Here is a 16,866-nt window from a genome sequence, read left to right as displayed (position 1 = left end):
AGAGAACGTCCTTCCGTCCACAATTCAGCATGGAGGTGAGTGTCGAGACGCCCGTCCTTAACACTGTCGGCGGGTTTTTGGTTTGGTGGATCAGTTAATGGGTTGAATGGTAGTTTGGTTGATCAGTTTATGGGCTGAATGGTTAATTTACTGGTTGAATGGTTAGTTTATGGTTTGGTCGATTGGTTCATGGGTTGAATGGTTGGTTGGTTTATGGTTTGGTGGATTGCTTTATGAGTTGACTAGTTGGTTGGTGGACTGGTCAATTGGTTCATGGGTTGACTGGTTGGTTGGTCGATTGGTCGATTGGTTCATGGGTTGAATGGTTGGTTCGTTGGTGGATTGGTCGATTGGTTCATGGGTTGAATGGTTGGTTCATTGGTGGATTGGTCGATTGGTTCATGGGTTGACTGGTTCGTTCGTTGGTGGATTGGTCCATTGGTTCATGGGTTGAATGGTTGGTTCGTTGGTGGATTGGTCGATTGGTTCATGGGTTGAATGGTTGGTTCATTGGTGGATTGGTCGATTGGTTCATGGGTTGACTGGTTGGTTGGTGGATTGGCCGATTGGTTCATGGGTTGACTGGTTCGTTCGTTGGTGGATTGGTCCATTGGTTCATGGGTTGAATGGTTGGTTCGTTGGTGGATTGGTTGATTGGTTCATGGGTTGAATGGTTAGTTCGTTGGTGGATTGGTCCATTGGTTCATGGGTTGAATGGTTGGTTCGTTGGTGGATTGGTCGATTGGTTCATGGGTTGAATGGTTGGTTAGTGGATTGGTCGATTGGTTCATGGGTTGACTGGTTGGTTGGTAGATTGGTCGATTGGTTCATGGGTTGAATGGTTGGTTCGTTGGTGGATTGGTTCATGGGTTGAATGGTTGGTTGGTTGGTGGATTGGTCAATTGGTTCATGGGTTGAATGGTTGGTTCGTTGGTGGATTGGTCGATTGGTTCATGGGTTGAATGGTTGGTTGGTTGGTGGATTGGTCAATTGGTTCATGGGTTGAATGGTTGGTTGGTTGGTGGATTGGTCAATTGGTTCATGGGTTGAATGGTTGGTTCGTTGGTGGATTGGTCAGTTGGTTCATGGGTTGAATGGTTGGTTCGTTGGTGGATTGGTCGATTGGTTCATGGGTTGAATGGTTGGTGGATTGATCAATTGGTTCATGGATTGAATGGTTGGTTTGTGGATTGGTTTGTGAGTTGAATAGTTAGTTTATAGTTTGGTGGGTTAATTGGTTGGCTTATAGTTTCCTTGATTTTCCACAGATGACGTCGTGTCGAACTACCGGCGGCAGTTAAAAGCGGCGGCAGATTCAAATCGGCGGCAGTGCGAGGCGAGGCCCGATCAGAGCATCGGACCTGTGAAGGGGCAGTGACCGGCGGCAGTTAAAAGCGGCGGCAGATTCAAATCGGCGGCAGTGCGAGGTGAGGCCCGATCAGAGCATCGGACCTGTGAAGGGGCAGTGACCGGCGGCAGTTAAAAGCGGCGGCAGATTCAAATCGGCGGCAGTGCGAGGTGAGGCCCACCAAATCAACAGCAGAGGAGAGAGGTAAAAAGTAATCAGAGTGTGACGTCACCAGGGAGCAGGTAAGTGATTGGTTGGTGAGTATTTCTCTTTTTTAAACTTTAACTCTGTAGTTTATAGTTACTAGGGTCTTTTCTGGTGTAGCAGGGACTGTTGGTAGACTATACAAGCGCCTTAGAGATATTTTTAATTGGTGGTAGTAAATTAATTTAAATTAAGTAAAGGGAAGGTCATGCCAGGTGAGCCCAGCCCCGTGATATGCTCCTCTTGCTCTATGTGGGAATTCAGGGACCCCGGTGCCCCTGATGATCACGTGTGCCAGAGATGCATCCATCTGCAGCTACTAGCAGACCGCATTGAGGCGCTGGAGCTGCGGGTGGATGGGTTGTTGAGCATTCACGATGCTGAGAGGGTCGTGGATAGCACGTTTAGTGAGTTGGTCACACCGCAGGGAAGGGCTGCACAGGAAGACAGGAAATGGGTGACCACCAGGCGGAGCAATAGAAGCAGGCAGGTAGTGCAGGAGACCCCTGTGACCATTCCCCTCTCAAACAAGTATACCGCTTTGGATACTGTTGGGGGGGATGACTCACCAGGGGAAGGCAGCAGCAGCCAACTTCCTGGCACTGGGGGTGCTCCTGCTGCCCAGGAAGGGGGGAAAAAGAGTGGGAGAGCAACAGTGGTAGGGGATTCTATAGTAAGGGGAACAGATAGGCGTTTCTGTGGCCGTAGACGTGAATCCAGGGTGGTTTGTTGCCTCCCTGGTGCCAGGGTCAAGGATATCACTGAGCGGCTGCAGGGCATTCTGGAGGGGGAGGGTGAACAGCCAGAGGTCGTGGTCCACATTGGTACCAACGACATAGGTAAAAAGAGGGATGAGGTCCTGCAGCAAGAATTTAAGGAGCTAGGTGAAGGATTAAAGAGCAGGACCTCAAAGGTTGTAATCTCTGGATTACTCCCGGTGCCACGTGCTAGTGGGTATAGGAATAGGAAGATAGAACAGATGAATGCGTGGCTAAAGGGATGGTGCAGGGGGGAGGGCTTTAGTTTCCTGGATCACTGGGTCTGCTTCTGGGAAAGGTGGGACTTGTACAAGTCGGACGGTTTACACCTGAACCAGAGGGGAACCAATATCCTTGCGGGGAGGTTTGCTAGCACTGCTGGGGGGGGTTTAAACTAACTTGGCAGGGGGATGGGGTACAGAGTGGAGCTATAGTAGGGGGTGATTTACAGCCAAATACAGAGGAAAAAACAAGTCAGCTGGGAAGGCAGAGCAAATATGTGAAGGCAAAAGGGAATATGGCAGGGCTGGAAGGCATATATTTTAATGCAAGGAGTCTTACAAATAAGGTGGATGAACTGAAGTTGTTGTTGAACACATGGGAGTACGATATTGTTGCTATCACGAAGACATGGTTGAGGGAGGGTCAGGACTGGCAGCTCAATATTCCGGGGTATAGAATCTTCAGGCGAGACAGAGGGGGGTGTAAAAGGGGAGGGGGTGTTGCAATATTAATTAAGGAGTCAATTACTGCTGTAAGGAGGGACGATATATTAGCGGGTTCCTCTAATGAGGCCATATGGGTAGAACTTAAAAACAAAAAGGGGGCAAGCACTTTGCTGGGAGTGTACTATAGGCCCCCAAACAGTCAGGGGGAGATAGAGGAACAGATATGTAGGCAAATCTCAGAGAAGTGCGAAAATAATAGGGTAATAATAGTGGGGGATTTCAACTTCCCCAATATAAATTGGGATAGTCAGAGTGTGAAAGGCTTAGAGGGTGCAGAATTCATAAAGTGCATCCAGGAGAGCTTTTTGAGCCAACATGTAGAAAGTCCTACAAGAGAGGGGGCGGTACTGGACCTAATTCTGGGGAATGTAGCCGGGCAAGTGGTGGAAGTATCAGTAGGAGAGCATTTTGGCGACAGTGACCATAATTCGGTGAGATTTAAGGTGGTCATGGAAAAAGACAAAGACGGCCCGGAAATAAGGGTTCTAAATTGGGGGAAGGCCGATTTTAATATGATAAGGCAGGATCTGGCCAAAGTGGACTGGGAGCAGCTACTTATAGGAAAATCCACATCAAAACAGTGGGAGACTTTCAGAAGGGAAATAGAGAGAGTACAGCGCCAACATGTTCCTGTAAAGGTCAAGGGTGGGACCAACAAGCAAAGGGAACCTTGGATGACAAGGGATATACAAAAATGCATTAGAAATAAAAGGGGGGCTTTTGGCAGTTACAAAAGACTAAAGACGGAAGAAGCCCTAGAGGAGTATAAAAAGTGCAGGGGCATACTTAAAAAAGAAATTAGGAGGGCGAGGAGGGGCCATGAAATAACACTGGCGAGCAAAATAAAGGAAAATCCTAAGATGTTTTATAAGTATATTAAGGGCAAGAGGATAACCAGGGAAAGGGTAGGGCCCATTAGGGACCAAAGTGGCAATCTGTGTGTAGAGCCAGGTGATGTAGGCGGGGTTTTAAATGAATTTTTTGCATCTGTGTTCACTATGGAGAAAGACGATGCAGACATAGAAATCGGGCAAGGGGACTGTGACACACTTGAACATATTAGCATCGAGAGGGAGGAGGTGCTAGCGGTTTTAGCAGGCCAAAAAGTGGATAAATCCCCAGGCCCGGACGAGATGTATCCCAGGCTGCTGTGGGAGGCAAAGGAGGAGATTGCAGGGGCTCTGACACAAATTTTCAGAACCTCTCTGGCCACAGGGGATGTACCAGAGGACTGGAGCACAGCTAATGTAGTACCATTATACAAGAAGGGTAGCAGGGATAAACCAGGGAATTACAGGCCAGTGAGCCTAACATCTGTGGTAGGGAAATTATTGGAAAAAATTCTGAGGGACAAAATTAGTCTCCACTTGGCGAGGCAAGGATTAATCAGGGATAGTCAGCATGGCTTTGTCAAGGGTAAATCATGTCTGACAAATCTGATTGAATTTTTCGAGGGGGTGACTAGGGGGGTGGATGAGGGAAATGCTGTGGATGTGGTTTACATGGACTTCAGTAAAGCCTTTGACAAAGTCCCGCATAGGAGACTGGTCAAGAAGGTAAGAGCCCATGGGATCCAGGGTGCCTTGGCGCGTTGGATCCTAAACTGGCTGAGTGGCAGGAGGCAGAGGGTGATGGTCGAAGGTTGCTTTTGTGACTGGAAGCCTGTGTCCAGTGGGGTACCTCAGGGATCGGTGCTGGGTCCCTTGTTGTTTGTGATCTACATAAATGATTTGGATGAGAATGTAAAAGGTATGATCAGCAAGTTCGCAGATGACACGAAAATTGGTGGGGTGGTCAATTGCGAGGAGGAAAGCCTCAGGCTACAGGACGATATAAATGGGTTGGTCAGATGGGCGGAAAAATGGCAAATGGAATTTAACCCTGAAAAGTGCGAGGTGATGCATTTTGGACGGACAAATAAGGCAAGGGAATACACAATGAGTGGTAGGACCCTAGGAAGTATCGAGGGTCAGAGGGACCTTGGTGTACATGTACATAGATCCCTGAAGGCAGCGGAACAGGTAGATAAGGTGGTTAAAAAGGCATATGGGATACTTGCCTTCATTAGCCGAGGCATAGAATATAAGAGCAGGGAGGTTATGATGGAGCTGTACAAAACGCTGGTGAGGCCACAGCTGGAGTACTGTGTGCAGTTCTGGTCGCCTCACTATAGGAAGGATGTGATTGCTTTGGAGAGGGTGCAGAGAAGATTCACCAGGATGTTACCTGGGATGGAGCGCCTCAGCTATGAAGAAAGACTAAACAGGCTGGGGTGGTTTTCCTTGGAGCAAAGAAGGCTGAGGGGGGACCTGATTGAGGTATACAAAATGATGAGGGGCATAGATAGGGTAGACAAAGAGGAACTTTTCCCCTTAGTAGGGGGGTCAATAACAAGGGGGCATAGATTCAGGGTAAGGGGCAGGAGATTTAGAGGGGATTTGAGGAGGAACTTTTTCACCCAGAGGGTGGTTGGAATGTGGAACTCAATGCCCAAAAGGGTGGTAGAGGCAGGAACCCTCACAACATTCAAGAAGCATTTGGATGAGCACTTGGAATGTCATTGCATACAAGGCTATGGACCAAATGCTGGAAAATGGGATTAGACTGGACAGGGATGGATGGGCGGCGCAGACACGATGGGCCGAAGGGCCTCTTTCTGTGCTGTAAAACTCTATGACTCTATGACTACTTCACAAAGGGTAAGAGGAGTAAGCGATCGGGTATCCTAGTGATCTTCACCTTCATCAAAGAGGCAATCCTGCCCAGTCGACAGAAGATGTACTGACAGCCACCGAGTGTATACGTTCACGAGCAGTAGCAGAACTGATGGAGAGGATGGAGGAGGGGAGGGAGCAGAGAGACCAAGAAACTGAATAACACGGAGGATGATGAGCTCCTGCCTTGGAATTTAATTTGGAATTAATGTTTGATTTTTTTTTCTTTAAATGGTCCCTCCTCCCTGAAGGAATTTCTGTTGGAAGGTGATTTTAAACGCATTATTTTTGCACAGATTTTGAAATTTAGAAGGACTTCAAACACACAACAAAAAACAAATCTTGTTCCATTTGGAGGGGTCTCCATCGGAGCTCCCCACGCGATGTATTAATTGTAAACATTGCCATTTTATAATGGAGTGGATGATTGCTGTACATGGTCATTGATGCTTCCAGTAAACCTTGCTCAGTTTAATGCAAATTTCACTTCAATTCCACTTAAAATGTGGTGTCTCTCCACCTCCGCTCCTTCCAAAAAAACCTCCGCACTTCCTTTCTGTTGAATTTTTGCTTTCCAATCGGCAGAACTTGCATTGTGTTGTGCTGAGGCTAACACTAGAAGGGAGTAATATTAACATCAGTAGAGATACAGTCAGTAACACAGGGCACTGGGGGGAGGGGTTACTGAGTGACAGTGTGAGGGAGCTGGATTAACATCAGTAGAGATACAGTCAGTAACACAGGGCACTGGGGAGAGGGGTTACTGAGTGACAGTGTGAGGGAGCTGGATTAACATCAGTAGAGATACAGTCAGTAACACAGGGCGCTGGGGGGAGGGGTTACTGAGTGACAGTGTGAGGGAGCTGGATTAACATCAGTAGAGATACAGTCAGTAACACAGGGCACTGGGGGGAGGGGTTACTGAGTGACAGTGTGAGGGAGCTGGATTAACATCAGTAGAGATACAGTCAGTAACACAGGGCACTGGGGAGAGGGGTTACTGAGTGACAGTGTGAGGGAGCTGGATTAACATCAGTAGAGATACAGTCAGTGACACAGGGCACTGGGGGGAGGGGTTACTGAGTGACAGTGTGAGGGAGCTGGATTAACATCAGTAGAGATACAATCAGTAACACAGGGCACTGGGGGGAGGGGTTACTGAGTGACAGTGTGAGGGAGCTGGATTAACATCAGTAGAGATACAGTCAGTAACACAGGGCGCTGGGGGGAGGGGTTACTGAGTGACAGCGTGAGGGAGCTGGATTAACATCAGTAGAGATACAGTCAGTAACACAGGGTGCTGGGGAGAGAGGTTACTGAGTGACAGTGTGAGGGAGCTGGATTAACATCAGTAGAGATACAGTCAGTAACACTGCACTGGGGGAGAGGTTACTGAGTGATCGTGTGAGGGAGCTGGATTAACATCAGTAGAGATACAATCAGTCACAGGGCACTGGGGGAGGGCTTACTGAGTGACCGTGTGAGGGAGCTGGATTAACATCAGTAGAGATACAGTCAGTACCACAGAGCGCTGGGGGAGAGGGGTTACTGAGTGACAGTGTGAGGGAGCTGGATTAACATCAGTAGAGATACAGTCAGTAACACAGGGCGCTGGGGGAGAGGGGTTACTGAGTGACAGTGTGAGGGAGCTGGATTAACATCAGTAGAGATACAGTCAGTAACACAGAGCGCTGGGGGAGAGGGGTTACTGAGTGACAGTGTGAGGGAGCTGGATTAACATCAGTAGAGATACAGTCAGTAACACAGGGCACTGGGGGAGGGGTTACTGAGTGACAGTGTGAGGGAGCTGGATTAACATCAGTTGAGATACAGTCAGTGACACAGGGCGCTGGGGAGAGAGGTTACTGAGTGACAGTGTGAGGGAGCTGGATTAACATCAGTAGAGATACAGTCAGTAACACAGGTCACTGGGGGAGGGTTGCTGAGTGACCGTGTGAGGGAGCTGGATTAACATCAGTAGAGATACAGTCAGTAACACAGAGCGCTGGGGGAGAGGGGTTACTGAGTGACCGTGTGAGGGAGCTGGATTAACATCAGTAGAGATACAGTCAGTAACACAGGGCGCTGGGGGAGAGGGGTTACTGGGTGACAGTGTGAGGGAGCTGGATTAACATCAGTAGAGATACAGTCAGTAACACAGGGCACTGGGGGAGGGTTGCTGAGTGACCGTGTGAGGGAGCTGGATTAACATCAGTAGAGATACAGTCAGTAACACAGGGCGCTGGGGGAGAGGGGTTACTGAGTGACAGTGTGAGGGAGCTGGATTAACATCAGTAGAGATACAGTCAGTAACACAGGGCACTGGGGGAGGGTTGCTGAGTGACAGTGTGAGGGAGCTGGATTAACATCAGTAGAGATACAGTCAGTAACACAGGGTGCTGGGGGGAGCGGTTACTGATGTGAGGGAGCTGGATTAACATCAGTAGAGATACAGTCAGTAACACAGGGCACTGGGGGAGAGGGGTTACTGAGTGACAGTGTGAGGGAGCTGGATTAACATCAGTAGAGATACAGTCAGAAACAGGGTGCCGGGGGGTAGTTACTGAAACTGACTGTATCTCGACTGTTAAACTCTCAGTTGGTTTGAGGCTCACACAAACACCATTACTCAAGTCCTGGATTAAATGCTTGTTCTGATGAGGCAGGCTCAGTTTCGCTAGCTGGTTTCGAGGGCTGTCATCTCCCTCGATAACTCTCTCCCAACAGTGTCCGACTCTCCCTTGTGTTTCCCGGGCCGGCCGAAAGGTGGGGTGAGAGGGGTGGGGGCTATTCTTCATTCGAGAGATCAGACCGCGTGTTGGCAGACTGTTGCACTCTGGGAAGCATCACCGGGTGGCATTCTGAGTATCACACGAGGGTTTACTGGGCAGTGATCAGGAACAAGAACCCTGGCTGATCTTGTCTCCTTTCTACTTAGATCAGCTAACTAGGCAACAATATTTTTTGGTCCAAAAGAATGCAGGATGGAAAGACACCCTCTTTAAGGATGTGTTCTGTGTGGTGTGTATTTTAATTCACCTCCCATTTCTTTGAAGGACAGAATAAACAGGAGCTGCACAGGTTTTATTTGTAAGATGAGAATAATCTGCTGCTTTGCACAGTCGGTCCGTTAAGACAGCGTATAACCTGTAACCTGTCGGCTCGGTTCAAATACAGGCCGGACTCCATGACGGGGATCTGGCTGATACTGGAGTCACCACTGCAACGTGGACTCAAATCTCGTCGCGTTTGATGGGGATCAGTTCTCTCTGGCTGGAGATTGGTGAGGCTCTATTTTATTGCAGAGGCGTCGGTTCAAAGCCAGCCTGGACTCCGGCTGAAGAATAATGGGCCTTATCGGGCTAGAGTCCAGGATAGGTGAGAGTGTACATGGGCTGTGGGAGGAGATTAAATGGGTGGGTAGAGTCCATGATAGGAGAGAGTGTACATGGGCTGTGGGAGGAGATTAAATGGGTGGGTAGAGTCCATGGCAGGGGAGAGTGTACATGGGCTGTGGGAGGAGATTAAATGGGAGGGTAGAGTCCATGTTAGGAGAGAGTGTACATGGGTTGTGGGAGGAGATTAAATGGGAGGGTAGAGTCCATGATAGGATACAGTGTACATGGGCTGTGGGGGGAGATTAAATGGGAGGGTAGAGTCCATGTTAGGGGAGAGTGTACATGGGCTGTGGGAGAAGATTAAATGGGAGGATAGAGTCCATGATAGGGGAGAGTGTACATGGGCTGTGGGAGGAGATTAAATGGGAGGGTAGAGTCCATGATAGGGGAGAGTGTACATGGGCTGTGGGAGAAGATTAAATGGGTGGGTAGAGTCTGTGATAGGGGAGAGTGTACATGGGGTGTGGGAGGAGATTAAATGGGTGGGTAGAGCCTGTGATAGGGGAGAGTGTACATGGGCTGTGGGAGGAGATTAAATGGGTGGATAGAGCCCATGATAGGGGAGAGTGTACATGGGCTGTGGGAGGGGATTAAATGGGAGGGTAGAGTCCATGATAGGGGAGAGTGTGCATGGGCTGTGGGAGGAGATTAATTGGGTGGGTAGAGTCCATGATAGGGGAGAGTGTACATGGACTGTGGGAGGAGATTAAATGGGAGGGTAGAGTCCATGATAGGGGAGAGTGTACATGGGCTGTGGGAGGAGATTAAATGGGTGGATAGAGTCCGTGATAGAGGAGAGTGTACATGGGCTGTGGGAGGAGATTAAATGGGTGGATAGAGTCCATGATAGGGGAGAGTGCACATGGGCTGTGGGAGGAGATTAAATGGGTGGGTAGGGTCTGTGATAGGGGAGAGTGTACATGGGCTGCAGGAGGAGATTAAATGGGTGGGTAGGGTCTGTGATAGGGGAGAGTGTACATGGGCCGTGGGAGGAGATTAAATGGGTGGGTAGGGTCTGTGATAGGGGAGAGTGTACATGGGCTGCAGGAGGAGATTAAATGGGTGGGTAGAGTCCATGATGGGGGAGAGTGTACATGTGCTGTAGGAGGAGATTAAATGGGAGGGTAGAGTCCATGATAGGGGAGAGTGTACATGTGCTGTGGGAGGAGGTTAAATGGGAGGGTAGGGTCCATGATAGGATAGAGTGTACATGGGCTGTGGGAGGGTCGAGTCCATGATAGGATAGAGTGTACATGGGCTGTGGGAGGAGATTAAATGGGAGGGTAGAGTCCATGATGGGGGAGAGTGTACATGGGCTGTGGGAGGAGATTAAATGGATGGATAGAGTCCATGATAGGGGAGAGTGTAAATGGGCTGTGGGTGGAGATTAAATGGGTGGATAGAGTCCATGATAGGGGAGAGTGTACATGGGCTGTGGGAGGAGATTAAATGGGAGGGTAGAGTCCATGATGGGGGAGAGTGTACATGGGCTGTGGGAGGAGATTAAATGGGTGGATAGAGTCCATGATAGGGGAGAGTGTACATGGGCTGTGGGAGGAGATTAAATGGGTGGGTAGAGTCCATGATAGGGGAGAGTGTACATGGGCTGTGGGGGGAGATTAAATGGGTGGGTAGAGTCTGTGATAGGGGAGAGTGTACATGGGCTGTGGGAGGAGATTAAATGGGTGGATAGAGTCCATGATAGGGGAGAGTGTACATGGGCTGTGGGAGGAGATTAAATGGGAGGGTAGAGTCTGTGATAGGGGAGAGTGTACATGGGCTGTGGGAGGAGATTAAATGAGTGGGTAGAGTCCATGATAGGGGAGTGTGTACATGGGCTGTGGGAGGAGATTAAATGGGTGGGTAGAGTCTGTGATAGGGGAGAGTGTACATGGGCTGTGGGAAGAGATTAAATGGGTGGGTAGTGTCCATGATAGGGGAGAGTGTACATGGGCTGTGGGAGGGTAGAGTCCATGATAGGATAGAGTGTCCATGGGCTGTGGGAGGGTAGAGTCCATGATAGGATAGAGTGTCCATGGGCCGTGGGTAGGTAGAGTCCATGATAGGATAGTGTGTCCATGGGCTGTGGGTGGGTAGAGTCCATGATAGGATAGAGTGTACATGGGCTGTGGGAGGAGATTAAATGGATGGGTAGAGTCTGTGATAGGGGAGAGTGTACATGGGCTGTGGGAGGGTAGAGTCCATGATAGGATAGAGTGTATACTGTCAATGAGATAATCTGCTATAGTGATGTTGGTTGATGGGTAAATATTGCCCAGGACACCGTTGGGAACTCCCCTGCTCTTCTTCGAATAGTGCCATGGGATCTTATTCATCCACCTGAGAGGGCAGCGGGGCCTCAGTTTAACGTCTCATCCAAAAGACGGTACCTCCGACAGTGCAGCATTCCCTCAGTGCTGCATTGGGAGTGTCAGCCTGGAGTACGGGGCTTAGGTCTCTGGAGTAGGGTTTGAACCCACAACCTAATGATTCAGTCGCGAGAATGCTACTTACTGAGCCATGGTTGAGACTTTGACTCCTTGTTCTACCTTCAAATAAATACTGATTGTCCAAAGACCCAGGTGTCCTTTTGGTACTTGCAGTGGGGATAGTAGACTCCACTTTGCATATGGAGCGTGAGCTGGAAGCGGGGAGGCAGGGTGTGCTCGGCTCCACCCACTCGCGCAGGTGCATGTCTATCTCGGACTTTGCCTTGACCAGGTGCCGTTTCTTGGGAAGGTCGATGACGTGCACCGGCTTGAATTCCTCGGGTATCCTTATCCTATGGTAACTGGAACCCGGGAACAACTCCCTCTTGATGACATCAAAAGGCAGGGTTGGCAGGGGCTCCGATCTCATCCCAACCTTGGCCCTCAGCTCAGGGTGGCCCGCGCTGTCCAGCGCCAGCTCGTGAAAGGGCCCAAAGTCGTGCTGTTGGACCAGGATTTCCGGGCTGATATCCGGATTGGCCTCCACCTGTCTGGAGATATCCGTCACCGGGGGCATAGCCGGATTGGTACTGACGTTCCAGATTGGCTTGATCACGCAGACGGGGGCCTTGCCCTCGCGAGGTGCGTTGCAGGTCATGGTTTGCGAGCCCGGGATCTCGGGGACACCCCCCCTCTCCTTCCCACTTCGCACCCACAGCAGCCCGGCCTTTACCCATCCCGGACCCCCCTCCGATCGGCAGGGACCCTTGGGCTTTGTGAGCTGCACGACTTTGAGCGTCTTTTTGCCGCTGCTGGTCTCGCCAGTCTTCACCGACTCCCTCAGCTGCTCGAGCACCTATTCCGCGGCGGTCCTGCGCGGCTTGTAGAAGCTGGAAGATGTCCTCACTATATTGGGCAGGTTCTTCTTCTCTAGCCACAGTGTGTAGGACTCATTGGTGAAGTAATCCTGCTCTTCCTACATCAAAACAAATAAAATCATCCGAACCCTTTAATACATTTAAACCTTAGTAAAAAGCTTGTTTTCATATCTTCGCACTCTTCACTTGGAGAACAGTGTGAAGTGGCAAAAGTTTCGCAGGCTGATCGATGTGAATGATCCTTCCATGGTCATCTCCATCATCGTTAACAAAAAAGGGAGCATATGGAATGGGAGCCAACCTATTTTAGTTACAAGGAATGATTGGATAGGCTGGGGTTGTTTTCTTTGGAACAGAGGAGGCCGAGGGGAGACCTTATTGAGGTGTATAAAATGATGAGGGGCCCAGATAGAGTGGATGGGAAGGACCTATTTCCCTTAGCAGAGAGGTCAATAACCAGGGGGGCATAGATTTAAAGTAATTGGTAGAAGAATTAGAGGGGAGGTGAGGAGAACTTTTTTCACCCAGAGGGTGGTGGGGGTCTGGATCTCACTGCCTGAAAGGGTGGTAGAGGCAGAAACCCTCACCTCATTTAAAACGTTCTTGGATATGCACTTGAAGTGCCGTAACCTGCAGGGCTACGGACCAAGATCTGGTACCTCCCTGGTATTCAAAACTGAAAACCGGTTAGCGAGTGCCACTGGCTTGGGGGATTCCTGCGCTACCTGAGTCTTCCTCCTACCCTGTCTGGTGATCACCCACTCCCTCACCTCCTGCACCTTCTGTGGCAGTAGGGTGACCCACTTCCAGGAAACTCTCGAACTCCCTGATGCACTGCAGTGACTCCAGTCGCTCCTCAAGCTCCGAATCTCACAGCGTGAGCTCGAGCAACTGGCAGAGCTTCGTGCACACCGTGATCCTGCTCTTGGATCACTGTCCAAACCCCCGGGTTAGGGAGAGGATAGCTCAGCCAGGGTCGCTGCTCTGATTACTATCCAGTGCCCCCATCGGAAAGGTGCATGTGTGTGATAGCATGGGCTTGGGCTTCGCTATGAAAATTCCAATGGTTCAATAACCTGTGATCCTCACTGTTTAGACTCCCGCATTAAGAATGGCCGCATGAGTGAAGGATCGGAGAGGGCCCAGTCATCGTGGAACAATACCGAATCCCCACCAGAGCCAGCACATTCAGGAGAGGGGAAGTGAAGGCTACAGACACCGCCCCACGCTGGGTACAGGCACCGCCCCGCGCTGGGTACAGGCACCGCCTCACGCTGGGTACAGGCACCGCCTCGCTGTGTGTGCAGGCACCACCCTGCGCTGGGTACAGGCACCGCCTCGCGCTGCGTACACGCACCGCCCTGCGCTGGGTACAGGCACCGCCTCGCGTTGGGTACAGGCACCGCCCCGCGCTGGGTACAGGCACCGCCCCGCGCTGGGTACAGGCACCGCCCCGCGCTGGGTACAGGCACCGCCCCGCGCTGGGTACAGGCACCGCCCCGCGCTGGGTACAGGCACCGCCCCGCGCTGGGTACAGGCACCGCCCCTCGCTGGGTACAGGCACCGCCTCGTGCTGGGTACAGGCACCGCCTAGTGCTGGGTACAGGCACCGCCCCGCGCTGGGTACAGGCACTGCCTCGCGCTGGGTACAGGCACCGCCCTGCGCTGGGTATAGGCACCGCCTCGTGCTGGGTAGAGGCACCGCCCCACGCTGGGTACAGGCACTGCCCCACGCTGGGTACAGGCCCTGCCCTGCGCTGGGTACAGGCACTGCCCCATGCTGGGTACAGGCACCACCTTGCGCTGGGTACAGGCACTGCCCCATGCTGGGTACAGACACCACCTCGCGCAGGGTACAGGCATTGGCCCACATTGGGTACAGGCACCGCCCAGCGCTGGGTACAGGCACCGCCCCACGCTGGGTACAGGCACCGCCCCGCGCTGGGTACAGGCACTGCCCCATGCTGGGTACAGGCACCACCTTGCGCTGGGTACAGGCTGTGCCTCGCGTTGGGTACAGTCACCATAAGCACAGATTCACGAGGAACATTTTGTCCTAATTGATCAGATCTGGTTCGGTCCAATCAGGTCACATTCAAACATGGCCTCTTCATTCGAGCAGGCCAGGACCTGTAAATTTTGATTGGGGCAGAGGGGTGGAAGAGGAAAGACCCACCCCAGGAACTTTGGGCTGTGGAGCGGCCCTTAGCATTATTACTAGCTGGAGTATAACACGTGGGAGGTATCAGCGCTGTGTTACAATGCACTTGGCTTAATACAGACCACTCCCATTACATGAGTTTCCATGATTTCCCTCTGAATACTTACTTCCTTCACAGGCCCTTTATCAGCACTTTACAGCAAAGAGCTGGGCACCTGTTCTAGGGTAGGAGACCAACATAACTCGAGACAGCATGCCATTTTACAGATCTGTGAGGTTTCCCTTGGCTGTCAGGTGGTACTTCTTAGAGGTGGACGGAAGTACTGAGTGGGGTGCCCTAGGGCTCAGTGCTGGGATTATTACTGTCTCGAACTTGCGTCAATGGCTTGGATGCAGAAACTCAATGTTGAATTTGATGATGTTATCAAACTAGGAGGAGCTCGGGAGTTGGAGGGGGCAGCTCCGAAATGATAGAATGAGGTGGACATAATTTGCAAGTGTGCAGAACAACGGAAGGTGGAATTTACAGTGTAAGGTACAGTAAACAGGAAGGAAAAGTAGATAAAACACATACTTCATGAATGGTATTAAAACAGATAAGGATGATGCTGAACGAGACCTAGGAGTCTCCGTCGAATGGACAGCCAACATGTCCAACCATTGCAGAGGAACAGTGAACAAAGCCCGTAATATGTTGAACAGCATCATTAGAACAGTAGAATAAAAGTCAGAGGGGATAACGGTCACACTGTACAGGGTCTCTGGTCAGACAGCTCCTTGAGCACTGTGTCCAGTTCTGGTCAGTCCCACCTTGAGCACTGTGTCCAGTTCTGGTCAGACCCACCTTGAGCACTGTGTCCAGTTCTGGTCAGACCCACCTTGAGCACTGTGTCCAGTTCTGGTCAGACCCACCTTGAGCACTGTGTCCAGTTCTGGTCAGACCCACCTTGAGCACTGTGTCCAGTTTTGGTCAGACCCACCTTGAGCACTGTGTCCAGTTCCGGTCAGTCCCACCTTGAGCACTGTGTCCAGTTCTGGTCAGCCCCACCTTGAGCACTGTGTCCAGTTCTGGTCAGTCCCACCTTGAGCACTGTGTCCAGTTCTGGTCAGACCCACCTTGAGCACTGTGTCCAGTTCTGGTCAGACCCACCTTGAGCACTGTGTCCAGTTCTGGTCAGTCCCAGCTTGAGCACTGTGTCCAGTTCCGGTCAGTCCCACCTTGAGCACTGTGTCCAGTTCTGGTCAGACCCACCTTGAGCACTGTGTCCAGTTCTGGTCAGTCCCACCTTGAGCACTGTGTCCAGTTCTGGTCAGATCCACCTTGAGCACTGTGTCCAGTTCTGGTCAGACCCACCTTGAGCACTGTGTCCAGTTCTGGTCAGACCCACCTTGAGCACTGTGTCCAGTTCTGGTCAGTCCCACCTTGAGCACTGTGTCCAGTTCTGGTCAGTCCCACCTTGAGCACTGTGCCCAGTTCTGGTCAGACAGCTCCTTGAGCACTGTGTGCAGTTCTGGTCAGACCCACCTTGAGCACTGTGTCCAGCTCAGGTCAGACCCACCTTGAGCACTGTGTCCAGTTCAGGTCAGTCACACCTTGAGCACTGTGTCCAGTTCTGGTCAGTCCCACCTTGAGCACTGTGTCCAGTTCAGGTCAGACAGCTCCTTGAGCACTGTGTCCAGTTCCGGTCAGTCCCACCTTGAGCACTGTGTCCAGTTCTGGTCAGACCCACCTTGAGCACTGTGTCCAGTTCTGGTCAGACAGCTCCTTGAGCACTGTGTCCAGTTCTGGTCAGTCCCACCTTGAGCACTGTGTCCAGTTCCGGTCAGTCCCACCTTCAGCACTGGGTCCAGTTCTGGTCAATCCCACCTTGAGCACTGTGTCCAGTTCCGGTCAATCCCACCTTGAGCACTGTGTCCAGTTCCGGTCAGTCCCACCTTGAGCACTGTGTCCAGTTCTGGTCAATCCCACCTTGAGCACTGTGTCCAGTTCTGGTCAGTCCCACCTTGAGCACTGTGTCCAGTTCTGGTCAGACCCACCTTGAGCACTGGGTCCAGTTCTGGTCAGACCCACCTTGAGCACTGTGTCCAGTTCTGGTCAGACCCACCTTGAGCACTGTGTCCAGTTCTGGTCAGTCCCACCTTGAGCACTGTGTCCAGTTCTGGTCAGTCCCACCTTGAGCACTGTGTCCAGTTCTGGTCAGACCCACCTTGAGCACTGTGTCTAGTTCTGGTCAGACAGCTCCTTGAG

General features: G+C 51.2%; 1 pseudogene; it reads right to left on the bottom strand.

The window, feature by feature from the left end:
* Positions 1-11,343: 11,343 nt before the first annotated feature.
* On the bottom strand, positions 11,344-14,764 carry LOC147123812 (uncharacterized; annotated as a pseudogene).
* Between the last annotated feature and the right edge of the window lie 2,102 nt (positions 14,765-16,866).

Source organism: Somniosus microcephalus, chromosome 2 (assembly GCF_052327205.1).
Source record: "Somniosus microcephalus isolate GS21.2 chromosome 2, FLI_Smic_1.0, whole genome shotgun sequence".
NCBI lineage: Eukaryota > Metazoa > Chordata > Chondrichthyes > Squaliformes > Somniosidae > Somniosus > Somniosus microcephalus.
The sequence above is the reverse complement of the archived record's forward strand: the minus strand, read 5'-3'. Positions and strand labels throughout refer to the sequence as shown.